Source organism: Chiloscyllium plagiosum, unplaced genomic scaffold, assembly GCF_037043375.1.
Source record: "Chiloscyllium plagiosum isolate Xiang-an unplaced genomic scaffold, Cpla_swu_hap1 HiC_scaffold_4, whole genome shotgun sequence".
Lineage (NCBI taxonomy): Eukaryota > Metazoa > Chordata > Chondrichthyes > Orectolobiformes > Hemiscylliidae > Chiloscyllium > Chiloscyllium plagiosum.
Window position 1 is genome coordinate 58628771 of NW_028270142.1, and position 15651 is coordinate 58644421.

Consider the following 15651-nt stretch of genomic DNA (forward strand, 5'->3'; position numbering starts at 1 on the left):
AAAGGAACATTCTAAATACTATGTAACACTATTAAGCGAACACGAAAACAGTACATGGTCTAGTAGATGTCCTAGGTCAGTAATTTCTAAGAAGCATCAAATATCAAATGTCACAGCATCTCGTGTTGTTGTTCAGAGCTCTAGTTTTAACCGATGTTCAAAAATTGGATCGTGTCAGCAGTAAACTGACTAAATAAACAGCACAAAAACAGAAATTGCTCAAGCAGCATACACAGAAGATAAACAAAGTTAATATTTCAGGCTAATAAAATTTAGAGATGCAATGTTTTGAGTGAAGGATGGGCGGGAACAGGTTAAAAAAAAAGCAAAGTTTGTGATATGGTCATGGACAAGAGAAATTGTCTGACAAAGTAAACCTTTGAGCCAAAGGAAATGGTAATGAGGCAGAAACAAAATGAAGAAACAAAAAATCCTTGAGTAGCGATCAGAAAGCAAATACAAGAGGAAAACGAAAAGGTGCAAATAAAACGAAACAAAATGACTATCGGAAATGATGGTCTGAAATTGTTGAAGTCATTGGTGAGTGCACAAGGGTGCAAAGTATCTGAAAGCTGGTACTGTTCCTCATGCTTACATGAAACATCACTGGAACTTTGCAGTGAATAGGGCAGTGGACAAAGTGTGAAAGCAAGTTGGAGAATTAAAATGACAGGCCACAGGAAGCTCAGGGTCATTCTTGCAGACTGACTTAAGATCTCCACGAAGTGCTTACCTAATCTGCAATTAGACATCCCTAATTAAAAAGAGACTAGATTGAAAGTATACACAACAAATGCTTCAGCTGGATGGCAGTTTAGGGCCTTGCATGGTGAGGAGTAAAATGGCAAGAGTTACATCTCCTGTGTTCATATGGAAAGCCGTAAGAAAGGTCTGGATGATAGCGGAGTGGACCATAGTATCATGGAAGGAATGGTCCCTTCAGGATGCTGAAATGGGAGTGGCTTCCCATTGAAGATGGTGACATCACATTCAAGGTGGTAAAATAAATAGGTATGGTAGCATAGGTTAATAGAATAAACAAGAAAGTATATAGAATTCTCTCCTTTAGCAAGAGGTGGGAGGTTATGCAAAAATTGTGTAAATACAATGAGACTTCGGTTGGAGTGCTTTCTGGTCACTGCAATACAGAAGGGTGCAATCATACTTCAGAAAGTATTTAGAAGGGTGCTGCCAGGAATGTAGAATTTCAGATAGGGCAAGATTGAATAGTCTACGTTTGTTTGGAACCAAGGAGATAGAGGGGGAGATTTAACTGATGTTTGTAAATTGAGGACCCTAGCTGAGGGATTGGAATGAAGTGATCTATTTCTGCTAACAAAGGGTTGAATAGCAAGGACATGATGTAATCAATGGAAGGATTAGACCGAGGTTCAGGACACGTGTTCACCACAAGGTGTGGGGGATCTGGAGCTCATTGCCTGAAAGTAAGGTAAAGCAATTTCATTTCAAAAAACTGGTTGTGCATTTGAGTTACCATAGCTTCAGGAATACAGACCAAAAGCTGGATTAGACCAGATAGCTCTTTATAATTGGCATGGGCACAATGGTCTAAATGGCCTCCAAATATCCGATAAATCTTTATGTTTCTATGTTACCTGTGCTCCGGCATATTACTTACAATTAAATACTAAATGGGTGGAAGATATATGGTGGAAATTGGAGTGCGTTGGGTCCAGAAGGTTGAAAACATGGATATCAATGTTTGTCAAAGGGACTGGGGAGTATCCAAAAGGCTGGAATCAAGAGGCAGTCTGTACAGCTGAAGGAGTATAGAGAGATAAGGACAGAGTACATCATGAAGGTATTTAATCTTGTAAATAGAACTTTAAACTGAAGGCATCAGAAGTCTTATGAGTCAATATAGTTTACCATAAAATGGTCAGCCTGGAATAATAAACTTCCCAGAGTAAGTAGATATGATGTTAAGATGGTTGAAAATTAAATAATGTCATACAGTCAATTTAACTTGTGTTTTTTCTTATATTCATATTTCAGCAATACTCCTGCACTACATTTCCATACAGCATTACACGTTGATTATTTAATAACACAAATAAACTTGAAATTACAACAGCTTCGTTACCTAGTCATCTTAAGCTGTCATGAGGTGAGCCAAGTGTCATCATCACAGAGTAACAGTGAAATTTCAGACTGACTCAATTATACTTATGGGTCTTAACAACCACTATTCCAATGCCACTACATCCCCAAATTTGGTGACATCTGCAAACTTATTAACTATACATCCTACATTCATATTATTTACATAAATGACAATAAGCAGTGGACCCAGCACCGATTGTTGTGGGACACTGCTGGGCAGAGGCCTCCAGTCTGAAAAGCTACCCTCCACCGCCACCCTCTGTCTTCTACCTTCGAGCCAGTTCTGTATCCAAATGGCTTGTTATTCCTGTATTCCAAGAGATCTAACCTTGTTAATCAGTCTACCATGAGGAACCTTGTCGAATGTCTTTCTGAAGTCCATATGGATCATGTCCATAGCTCTGCTGTCTTCGTTACTTCAAAAAAATAAGTCATTGAGACACAATTTCCATCAAAAGCCACGTTGACTATCACTAATCAGTACTTGCCTTTGCAAATACATATCAATCCTGTCCCTCAGGATTCCCTCCAATAACATGCCCACCACTGATGTTACTGGCTGAAAGTTCTCTGGCTTTTCCTTACCATCCGTCTTAAATATTGACATCACATTAGCCAACCTCTGGCACTGCAGCTGTGGCTATCAATGATGCAAATACCTCATCAAGGGCCCCAGCAATCACTTCCCAAGCTTCCCACAGAGTTCTAATGTACACCTGATCAGATCCTGGGAAGCTGGGAAAAAATTGTGGCTGTAAGAGCTGCTGCTTTTTTTTGAAGTATTTTCAGTGTTGGAGCTGATTTCCTCAACTTTTAGGAGTAGTAATTGTTTTATAAGCTGTTGCATTGTTTTGAAAATTTGGGAAAAAGGATCAAAACAACAGCACTTTAAAAAAGAGGGAGAGACACAAAGGTAGTGACCATGTGGGAAGTGAATCAAACCTGCACAGCTGATTTACTTCTGGCCCAGCAGGGAACGTGCACAGCGAACTGCATTTGCTGTTTAGTTTCAAGGATCTCTGGATGTCAGAGTTCATCTAAGAAAAATAAACAACCAACAAAATTCACAGCTGACCTTGGAGAAACCTGTATGGGGAAGCTCACAGCAGGGGAGCAGCGAAGTAGCTAGTTTTAAAAAGTGTAGTCCTACTGATTTTTAATTAATTATTTAAATATGTGCTTTTATTGAGATCTGTCTCTCGATTAAATTTAGGTAATAAGTTAGCCTTAAAGTGTTTTTAGAGTGGTAAGACTGGGTTGTTTACTGGGTCTGCAGATTATTAGCGCCAAAGATGGCCTTTAGAAGAGTGATGTGCTTTTCCTGTCAGATGTGGGAAATTAGGGAGAGTTTCCATGTTATTGATAATTAGTCTGCAGGATGTGTGTTTGGTTGCGAGTCCTATCAGGTTGCAGGGATCGGTTGGAGCAGCAGTTAGAGGCAATGAAGAATTTACAGTTACTAGGAGGTGTGATGGATGGCAGTTGCAGGAAGGAAGATAAACCAAAGATACAATCAGGTAGATGAGTGACCTCCAGGAAAGGTAGGAGAGGGAGGCAGGTAGCCACAGGAGACTCCTCCATTATCTCCATCTCAAACAGATACAATGTTTTGGAACATGTAAATAGTGAAGTACTCTCAGGGGAGTGTAGCACTGACAGCCAGGATTCTGATATCAGGTCTGGCTCTACTGTAATGAGGGGTATGTCAGGTTCCAAGTGGTCAATTGTGATGGGGACTCTGTAGTCAGAGACACAGACAGACATTTCTGCAACCAACAGCCAAACATCAGAATGGTGTTTGTAATTACAGAGACATGATTCCAGGATGGGCTGGACTGGCAGCTTAATGTTCCAGGCTATAGATGCTATAGGAAGGATAGAAAGGGGGGCAAGAGAAGTGGGGGAGTGGCACTTTTATCAAGAATAACAGTACAGCTGCACTTATAGAGGATATTCCTGAGAATAAGTGCAGGGAAGTTATTTGGGTGAAACTGAGAAACACAAAACGGATGATCATCTGTGAATTGTACTATAGATCCCCCAATAGTTAGCCTGAAATTAAGAAGCAAAATTGTATTGAAATCTCAGTTAGTAAGAATAATAAGGTGGTTATGGTAGGGGACGCGAACTTTCCAAACATTGACTGAGATTGCCATTGTGTTAATGACTTGGATGAAGAGGAATTTGTTAAGCATGTACAAGAAAATTTCTGATTCAGTATGTGCATGTACCTACTAGAGAAGTGCAAAACTTGACCTGCTCTCAGGAAATAAGGCAGAGCAGGTGACTGAGGTATCAGTAGAGGAGCATTTTGGGGCCAGCGACCATAATTCTCTTAAGTTTTAAAATAGTGATGGGAAAGGATAGACCAGGTCTAAAAGTTGAAGTTTTAAATTGGAGGAAGGCCAATTTTGATGGGATTAGGCAAGAACTTTCAAAAGTTGATTGGGGGCAGATGTTTGCAGGTAAAGGGATGGCTGGAAAATGGGAAGCCTTCAAACATAAGATTACGATTGTCCAGAGTGAGGATGTTCTTGTAAGGATGAAGGGCAAGGCTGGTAGGCATAGGGGATGCTGGATGGGAGAAATTGAGGTTTCTGTCAAGAATAAGTAGGAAACACATGTCAGGTATGGACAACAGAGATTGAGTGAGTGCCTAGAAGAATATAAACGGAGTAGGTGTACTTTTAAGAGGGAAATCAGGAAGTCAAAAATAGGACATAAGATAGCTTTGGTATATAGGGTTAAAGAGAATCCAAAGGGATTCTACAAATACATCGAGGATGAAAGACTAACTAGGAAGAGAATAAAGTCCCTAAAAGGTCAGTAAGGCAGCCCTTGTGTGGAACCGTAGGAAATGGCGAGTATTTTGCATCAATGTTTACTGTGGAGAAGGATATGGAAGATAGGGAACATGGAAAATAAAGAGATAGCTTGAAAAATGTCCATATTACAGGAGGTGGTGCTGGACATCTTAAAACGCAAAGGTAGATAAATCCCCACTCTGAGACAGTTCATAATTAAACAAACACCAATTCAACAAATTTAAAAGAAAGAAGGGTCAAGTTTTGGCTTCCGATCCCTCGCTTATTACAATTAAACAAATTGGACACACCAAAATACGAACTGGACATACCAATTCTATCGGAATTTCAAAATGCTTGTATATGGGGGATAATATACAAGTATGTGGGGAGTTGGTCCTAGGTTCCATATTACGGACTTGAGATGTGTACATCGAAAGAAGCAGATCCCTGAGGTGGGACACAAAAAGCAATGTGTGTTGCTCATCCAAAAGAATCCAGGCCAACCACAAAGAGTAAACACACCTGCAGCTTATTTTTCTCCCATAAAAACAATAGCTAGCAACAGGGGTTATTACATGCACGAAAGTCAAACAAAAAACAGGCAATGAATAATAAAATGGCTCTGTCTACATCAAGGTTTCAGTTTTGAAACAAACATAAAAGGTAATCATTTATGAACAGTGCAAAAATAAGTGAATCAAGGACAGAAGGACACTTAAAAAAAAATAGATTGTAGACCAGATTCCAACAACCTGCATTACAATCTTCAAAATTCAATTCAAAAGAACTGAAGGCTATAATTGCAAATATACAGGTAGTTCTCTGATAATGTCATAGTTGCATTCCAGCAAAAGATTGATTAATAAAATATCACTTCATAGAAATATTGAGGCCCATAGGACAAGGGGCAGGGGCAGACCAGTAAACAAAGATCACTCACAATCACTCAAACATCACCCAAAAGTCTCATGCAAAATATGGCACAGCCTGAATGAAGGTTGAAATCATGTTTATTAAAACAGTTCATTTGAAAAACTTAAGAAAGCTGCTCTCTGTACAATACCTCTCAGAAAGCTGCTGTTGGAAGAGCTAATATCTGTGCAGGCGTAGACTGCCACTGACATCGCACATGTGCAGGACGATACGAAGACTGCCGCTGACATCGCCCATGTGCGGAATGCACAGAGACTTCAGCGCAGACATCGCGCATGTGCAGAACAGCACGAAGACTGGCACTGACTCATGCGCAGTAGAGCAAGAACTTCGGCGCACACGCGAAACATCACAGATTTCAGCGCACACATTCGCAGAACAAAGTGCGTGAACAGATGGGAATTGTGCTATTGCCAGAGGTAAGCATTTCTAAAGTGCCTTTCTCTAATTCTTCAGTGACATTATAGCCAAATCGCGCTGCAGAAATGCACGTTACCCAAGAACGATCTGTAGTTACCACAAACAAATTCAACTTTAAAAGTCAATAAAATCATAGACAAAAAGATCAGATATAATTGAAATGGAATTGATGAATTTTGTGGATTTAGCTATTTTCGCACAATCACAGAATTGCTACAGCACAGTATGCAGCTACTCAGCCCCTCTGCACAGGCTCTTCAAACAAACACTATCTGGTGTCATCTCCTGCATTTTTCCCTCTCACCTTTGAACACAATTCCTATCCAAATAAACACCCAATGCCCTCATGAATACTTCAAATAAATCTGTCTTCTTCACACTTCCAGGAAGCGCATTCCAGATTCCAGTTACTCAGTAAAAAAAAACTTGCAAATGATGTAAAATGTTTCTTTTGCACATTACTTTAAACCTATGCCCTCTCACTCCTGTTCAGTTTTTCACTCTTTACTACTTCATCGAGCCCAATCATGATTTTGGAAACCTCTATCAAATCTCCTGTCAACCGCCTTCTCTCCAAGATGAAAAATCCTAACTTCTTCAATCTATGCTCATAACTGAAGTTTCTGATTTCTGGAACAATTCTTGTAAATTACCTCTGCGCAATCTCCAGCGCATTCACATCTTTCCTATGACATGGCATCTACAACAGCATTCAATAGTCCAGCAAAGGTAAAACAGGTATCTTATACAAGTTCAACATCACCTACTTGCTCTTGTACTCTATGCCCCTTATAATAAAGCCAAGGAACTGCATGATTTATTAACTGCTGTCTCTACTTCAGTCCAATCACTTTCAACAATCTGTGCACAAATATATGCAATCTCTCTGCTGTACCTATTTAGAATTTTACTGTACCTCCTATTTTATATTGTATTTCAATGTTCTTCGTACCAAAGTGCAGCACCCCATACTCCTCTGCATTGAACCTCATTTGTCACCCCTTTGCCCACTCCTCTTGTCAATGTTATTTGCAGTTCTTCCACTGTCCTCCTTAGGATAGAACTCTTCCAAATTTCGTGTCATCTGCAAACTTCAAAACTACTCCTCTGCAAGCCAAGATCCAAACCATTAATCTACATATGAAAAGCAAGGGTCCCAAGGTTCCTGAGGAAACTCCACTACAAATGTTACTCCAACCCGAAAATTATCTACTTACCACTACTGTTTCATATCACTGAGCCAATTTTGTATCCACATTGCTACTGTCCCTTTTATAACATGACCCATAACTTCCTTCATAAATCTACTATGTAACACTATCAAACGCCCTCTGGAAATCCATGTATACCACATCAATAGCTTTACCCTTACCTAGCCAGTTAGCTTTTCAAAAACACCAGCTCGTCAAAATAAGGCTTTCCCTTTAGAAATCAATGCTGACTCTTCCTAATCAACCCATCTTTTTCTTTGTTTCTAATTCTATCCCAAATAATTGTTTCTGCAAACTTCCCTTCATCACTGAAGTTAACTGATTGTAATTAATTTATTTTGTAGTAAAATAAATTTATGCCAGAACTACTAAAAGCTGGGAGTTCATAATATACATAAAAGCATATTTTAAAACTCACACATCAAATGCGCTTTCTAAACAACAGTTGAAGTTTCACGTCAACAGGAAGGGAAATATTCCTGTAGGTTGTATTTGAAAAACAGCAAAAGTTTCTCCAGTAACAGCTTATAGTTATTGTTATCCGCAGCTTCGCTAACCATAGGTTTATAAGCTTGCGATGCTGGCACTAGACAGGAGTTGTTTTCCATTAACTCAACCAGCCCAATCACGCAGTCCTTCGTGGTAGTTCGGAGATTTACATTATAACTCAGTGTCATACGCTGTTTGTTATCTGTGAGAGGTCTGTAGTTCTATCCCCTTTAGATAATGAGGAGTTGGTGTGTGACACCTTTAATGAAATAAACCTTCCCAATGTACTTCAAGAGGCATTCTTAAACAAAATATGACACTGAATCACACAAGCAGACATTAGGGCAGATGATCAAAAGCATGATCAAAGTAACAAGTCTTTAAAAATGTCTTAATGAAAGTCAGGTGGGCAGTTTTGACAATAGCATTCTGGAGTTTAGTTCTATGCAGGAGGAGGTATGGCCTCAGAGCTACAATAATTACAATCAAGAAGGGTCGAGACTAAACTTAGAAGAGTGTTCATATCTAATGGCAATGGGTTTGGAGATTAGAGAATGAGAGGGGACCAAGTTGGAGGAGATCTGGAAACAAGATTGACACTTAAAAATTGAGCCTTTTTCTTTTAAAAAAGCAGGAGCCTCTGTGAGTCAGCAAGTCTTGGGGTGGGGAGTGGGGGTGGGGGGATGGGATCCAGTCATTTAAGTCACAAGCAGAGTATTAGATCACTTCAAGTTCACAGTGGGCAGGTCACAGGCTGCCAGCCAGGGGTATGTTAGGACAATCAAGTCTAGAGATAACAAAGGTATGGATCATGGTTTCATCTGCAGAAACCTGAAACAGAGACAAAGTCAGGCTCAGTACATTTTTTTTTCTTTCTGAGCTGAGAATTTAAAATTTCAAATGGGTGAAAATAAAAGGAATTGCACAAATAAGAATTTAATGAACAGTGCAGCTAAGGAATTTATTTACTGAGAACAGGTTTGTCATGCATGGAAATACATATTAAATTTGTAATTTACCTAGCTAAACTTAAGGACAAATAACTGCCCTGATATTTAGAAACATGAAATCTAATTCGTTAAATAAGCACATGACAGATACACAGCAGGTGATACTTTGCTGCTGAAGCACGTGCAGCCTTGTAGACACCCAAGCAAACCGTTTGCTTGATAAACAAGAGTTCAAAAAGGAGCAAGTTATCTGGAAACATTGTTCTTCAAGGCAACCACATCCCGTAGGTTAAACACTTCTGGCTTAATCAATGTTAGAAAAGTATCACTACAAGTGGAGGCAGTATGCTGGTAAAAACAAAGGAGCTTTAGCCTTGCACTTGTCTAACAGGATTGACCAGCTTAAAGCTTGCATGAATGAGACCAAAGACTGCAGGGAGAATGAACAAATTGACCACAGTGCTGTGGTCTAGAGGGGCCTTTAAAAATTGGGAGATTAAAAGCATTAGTAGCTGTAGAAGACAAGATGCTGTGTTTAGCAGCCAAGAATAGGAGTCTAAAGGCTGTGATGCCAGACCAGTACCAGGTTAAAGACATCTCAGTGCTGGAGAGAAATGTGCAATGGGAGGAGGAGGATCATGGTCCCCATGGATACCAATGATGTAGCGAAGTTTAGTAAAGAGGTTCAACTATAAAGTCATAGAGTCAGAGATACAGTATGGAAACAGATCCTTCAGCCCAACTCGTCCATGCGGAGCAGATATCTCAAGCTAATCTAGTCCCACTTGCCAGCACCCGGCCCATATCCCTCCAAACTCTTCCTATTCATATACCCATCCAAATGTCTGTTCAATGTTGCAATTGTACTAGCCTCCACTACTTGCTCTGGCAACTCATTCCACACACATATCACCCTCTGCATGAAAAGGTTGCCCCTTAGGTCTCTTTTATACCTTTCTCCTCTCACCCTAAACCTATGCCCTCTAGTTCTGGACTCCCCTACCCTAGAGAAAAAAAACTTTGTCTATTTACCCTATCCATGCCCCTCATGAATTTTATAATATTCAATAAGGTCACCCCTCAGCCTCTGACACACCAGGGAAAACAGCCCAGCCTATTTAGCCTCGCCCTATAGCTAAAATCCTCCAACCCGAGCAACATGCTGTAAGTGTTTTCTGAACTCTTTCAAGTTTTACAACACCATTCCAATGGGAAGGAGACTTGAATTGCATGCAGTACTCCAGAAGTGACCTAACCAATGTCCTATACAGCTGCAACATGACCTTCCAACTCCTACACTCAATACGCTGACCGATAAAGGAAAGCATACCAAAAGCCCTCTTTACTATCATATCTACCTGTGATTCTACTTTCAAGAAGTTATGAACCTGCGCTCCAAGGTCTCTTTGTTAAATAACACTCCCTAGGACCTTACCATTAAGTGTATAAGTCCTGCTAAGATTTGCTTTCCCAAAATACAGCATTTATCTAAATTAAACTCCATCTGCCACGCCTCAGCCCACTGGTCCATCTGATCAAGATCCTGTTGTAATTTGAGGTAACCTTCTTCGCTGTCCACTACACTTCCAATTTTGGTGTCATCTGCAAGCTTACTAACTGTACCCCTTATGCTCACATCCAAGTCATGTATATAAATGATTAAAGGTAGTGGACCCAGCACTGATCCTTGTGGCACTCCACTGGTCACAGGCCTCCAGTCCGAAAAACAACACTCCACCACGACCCTCTGCCTTCTACCTTTGAGCCAGTTTTGCATCCAAATAGCTAGTTCTCCCAATATTCCACAAGACTTGCTAAGCAGTCTGCCATGGGGAACCTTGTCGAATGCCCTACTGAAGTCCATATAGATCACATGCACTGCTCTCCCCTTGTCAATCCTCTTTGTTACGTCTTCAAAAAACTCAATCAATTCAACTCAATCACCAATTTGCCCACCACCGTCAGGCCCACAGAACTATAGTTCTCTGGCTTGTCCTTACCATCTTTCTTAAATAGTGGCACCACGTTAGTCAACCTCCAGTCTTTCAGCACCTCACCTGTGACTATTGATGATACAAAATGTTGTAGGACTATGAGCAGCGAGGTGCCCAATTGAAAGGCAGAACCACAATGGTAAAAATCTCTGGGTTACTATCAGAGCCATAAACAAATTATTATGAGGTTAATAAGATTAAATAATTGAATGTGCAGATCAAAGATTGGAGTTGGAGAAACTAGTTTTTATTTATGGTGCACTGGCATAAGTCGGGCGGAAAGAGGAAGCTGTACCACAGCAATGAACTTCACATAAGCTATGCTGCAACCAGTACCCTGCCAAATGATATAACTAAGTGAGCAGAGAGGGTTTAAAACAAAATAATTAAGCGGGGAAATGGGGACACACAAGGGAAGATCTGGAAAGTCAAAGGGAAAGGGCAACTTGTAATGCAGGACAGCCATAAATATATCGGCAATCTGTGTGTCAGGAAGGCAACAAGCACACAAACACAAAAATGCACTGTCAAATAAGATCAGGGTTTGGAAAATGTTAAAAAGACACAATTAAATGCTCTCTGATTGCTCACAGCATTCAGTCAAAATAGATGACTTGATGGTGCAAACAGAAATTAATAGGATATCACAACCAATACAGAGATATGGTTACAGGGTGAGACTTAAGTAATACAGCTTTTAGATGGACAGGAAGAAAAGGGAAAAGGTTGCGGGTACATCATTTAATGAAGAGAGTAGTGAGGAATAATCTTACTCCCAAGATCAAATACAAAATCAGTTTGGTTGGAGATAAAAAAAAGTTAACAGGTATGAAGTCCCTGGTGGGGTGCTTATTACAGTTGCTGCACTGCAGAACTAAGTATAAGTCAAGTAAAAACAGTGATTCATAAAAAAGGTGGCGCAATGTTCATGGGCAATCAATCTTTATGTAGATCAGGCATATCAAATTATAACAGAAATCTGGAGAATGGGTTCATGGAGTATATTCAGGAGTTTCTTCCAACAATGCATTCTAAAAACCAAAGAGTATACTGTATTAGACCTAATAATACATATTGAAACATAATTAATTTATTTCACAATAAAGGATCCTCTACGTAATAGCAATCATACATGAAGAATTTCACATTCAGTTTCACTACATGAAATCTGGGTCGAAAATTACGGTCTTAAATTTAAATAAAGCCAATTACAGGTGCAAGCATATGAATACAAGCTGTCTAAAGTGCTGGGAACCTAGGCTAAAAGATAAAATGGTAGAGAAGCAGTAGCAAACATTTCTTGAAATAATTATAAACTCTCAACAACGATATATTCCATTTAGAAAGAAATACTGCATGCTTGATACATCACCCACAGCATGCAAAGCAAGTTAAGAATATCAAATTGAAAAGGCTCATAACGCTGCAAAGATTAGTGATAGCCCAAAAGATTGAACTTTATGGGTCAAAACAGGATGTCGAAAAAGACAAGGAAAATTAAGAGTATGAGAGAAACCTAATAAGCGCGGTAAGAACAAACAGGGGGAAAATAACAAAGAAATGGCAGAGACTTTGAATATCTATTTTGGATCTGTATTCACAATAGGCCATTTTTTGGGAATACTGCATGCAATTTTGATATCCCTACTATAGGAAGGATGTTGTAAAATTTGAACGAGTTCAGAAAACATTTACAAGGATATTGCCAGGGTTGTTAGGTTGGAGCTATAGGGAGAAGCTGAATAGATTGTGGCTATTTTCCCTGGAGCATCGGAGGCGGAGGGATGACCTTATAGAGGTTTATAAAAGCATGAGGGGCTTTTATAGGGCAAATAGGGTAAATAGAAGAGGTTTTCCCCTGGGGAGGGCAGTCCAAAACTAGACGATATAGGTTTAAGGTGGGAGGGAAAAGGTTTAAAAGGGACTTAAGGAGCAACGTTTTCATACAGTAGGTGGTGAGTGTATGAGCTGCCAAAGGAAGTGATGGAGGCTTTTTTTTTTATTTATTCATTCACAAGATAAGGGCATTATTGGCTTGGCAACCATTTATTGCCCATCCTTAATTGCCAGAGGGCAGATAAGTGTCAACCACATTGCTATAGGTCTAGTGTAGGCTTTTCCTTCCCTAAAGAACATTAGTAAACCAGATATGTTTTTCCTGACAATCAGCAATGGATTCATGGTCATTATTAGACTCTTTACTCGTGATATTATTCAAATGCAATTCCACCATCTGTTGTGGCAGGATTCAAACTCAGGTGCCTGAGTCGTTATTATTGGATTAACAGTCCAGCGATAATGCCATTAGGCAGTCACCTCTTCACTGGTACAATTTCAACATTTAAAAGGCATCTAGATGGGTATATGAATAGGAAGGGTTTAGAGGGATATGGGCGAAATATTGGTAAATGGGACTAGACTATTTTAGAATATCTGGTCAGCATGGATGAGTTGCACCAGAGGGTCTGTTTCCATGCTGCATGACTCCAAGACTCTAAGTGATAACAGAGTGGATGAATGGTAATAATCTTTCAATATTCTCAAGATGCTGGAAAGTTCACAAAAAACTTAGAAAACTGTAACCGTAACACCTCTTTTCAAGAAAGGAGGGAGTCAGAAAGGAATCTACATTAGTTAGCCTAAAAACTCTCATTTGGATAACGCTTGAATCTATTGTTGAGTTAGTAGAATAGTTGGCAAATCATAATAGAATCAAGGGTTAACACGGTTTTGTGAAAGGGGAATCAGGTTTGATCAATTTAGACTTTTTTCGACATGGTAACTAAAAGCTAACCAATAGGAGAGAGAGGAGAGGAGAGACTAGGGCGCATTTTCAGGATAGTAATCTGTAACTAGTAGAGCGCCAAAGAGATTAATGTTGAGGCCATAATTATTTACAAAATATATTAATCAATTAGATGATGGGTGCGATTGTATGACCAAGTTTGGTGAATAACAGAAAAATAGGTGGGGAGGCAATTGATGAGGATTGCACAAAGAGTAGGCAAAGGAGTACAGACTGATTAAGTGAGTGGACCAAACTTGGCAGGTAGAACATAATGTGGAAAAATGTGAGGCTATGAATTTTAGAAGAATACAGGAGCTGAACATTTAGTTAAATGGAGAAAATCTGCAGAAAGCTACAGATGAAGGGATTTGGGGGGGACCTCACGTATAAATTACATAAAGCTACCATACAAGTTCAGCGGAAAGAGAGAAAGTAAATCAACTGTTGGCCTTTACATGAAAAGGAATGGAATATAAAATAAACATGTCTGAAAACTACTCAAGGTATAGTTATACCACACCTAGAATAATCTGACAATTTTGATCCACTTGTCTAAGGAAAGATGTATTGACATTGGAGTCAGTCGGGACATGGTTCACCTGGGCATGGAGGGATTGTCTTCTGAGAAGTTGAGTAGGTTGTGCTTGTGCTCATTGGAGTTTAGAAGAATGGGAGGCAGCCATATTGAAACAAATGATTCTTAGGTGACTTAAAGTAGAAAGATGCTGAGAGATTATTTCCCCTTTGTTGATGGGTCCAGGACAAAAGGACATGGTCACCAATTCAAGACTGAGATGAGGAGGAATTTCTTTGGAGGATAGTAAATCCATGGAATTCTTTACTGCAAAGAGGATGTCATTAAGTATATTCAAGGATCAAACAGCCAGATATTTGATCATTAAGATTTGCAAGAGTAATAGGAAAAAATGCAGGAAAGTAAAGTGGAAGTTTATCACATTAGCATGATCTCAGTTGAGATAGCAAGCAGGATAGATTGCGAGAAACCAGAAGATGTAGTGTATTTTGATATGTAAAGGGCCATAATATGCCACGTAAAAACTTAATGCCCATGACCAGAGTTCATGGTATTGCAATGATGCGTCCGTGTGGAAAGATGTCTGGCTAATTAATACAAAACAGAAACAAGATTAATGTTTCACTTTCAACTTGGCAAATTAAGTAAGACTTGGAGATAGTGAGGACTGATGCTGGAAAATCAGACTTGAACAAGTGTGGAGCTAGAAAAAGCACAGCTCGTCAAGCAGCATCAGAAGAGCAGGGGAGTCAACATTTCAGGTTGGAACCTTTCATCAGGACTGGAGAGGGGATGGTGGCTGAGAAATAAAGAGAGAGGGATGTTGGTGGCTCTGGGGCAGTGGGGAGTGAAAGGTAGGTAGGATGGAGAAAGGTGGATCCAGATAAGAGGTGACTGTGATTAGTCAGTGGGAAGGATGGAACAGTAGGTGGAGGGAAGGTGGAGAATCAGGTCAAGGGGGCAAGGCGGAGAACGAGGGCTTGACCTGGGATGAGGTGGGGAGATTTGAAAGCTGGTTATGTAAAACTCAGGGAATGCAATGTGCATTAATGCTGGGACCTCAACTATTTCCAATTTATATTAATGACTGAGTTGAAGGGTCAAACTGTATTATAGCCAAATTGCTAACAGTAGAAAATTGGGTAGGAAAGTAAGTCGAGATGTAGATATAAAATATTCTGCAAAGGGATGTAGATAATTGAAATGAGTGGGCAAAACTTGACAGAATATTGTGGGAAAATGTGATGTTGTCCTCTTTGTAAAGAATAGAAAAACAAAATATTATAAAATGGAAAGAAGTTGCACAATGGTACAGCACAAAAGGGATCTGGTTGTCCTCTTATCAATCACGAAGTGTCAGCATATATAGCAAGAAATTAAAAAGCAAAATAGATTTTTGG

General features: G+C 39.7%; 1 protein-coding gene across 3 annotated transcripts in view; it reads right to left on the reverse strand.

Annotated features, from left to right (window-relative positions):
• atp6v1c1a (ATPase H+ transporting V1 subunit C1a) overlaps positions 1-15651 on the reverse strand; it is a 91064-nt gene that overhangs the window by 43360 nt on the left and 32053 nt on the right. The gene's annotated exons all lie outside the window — the stretch shown is intronic.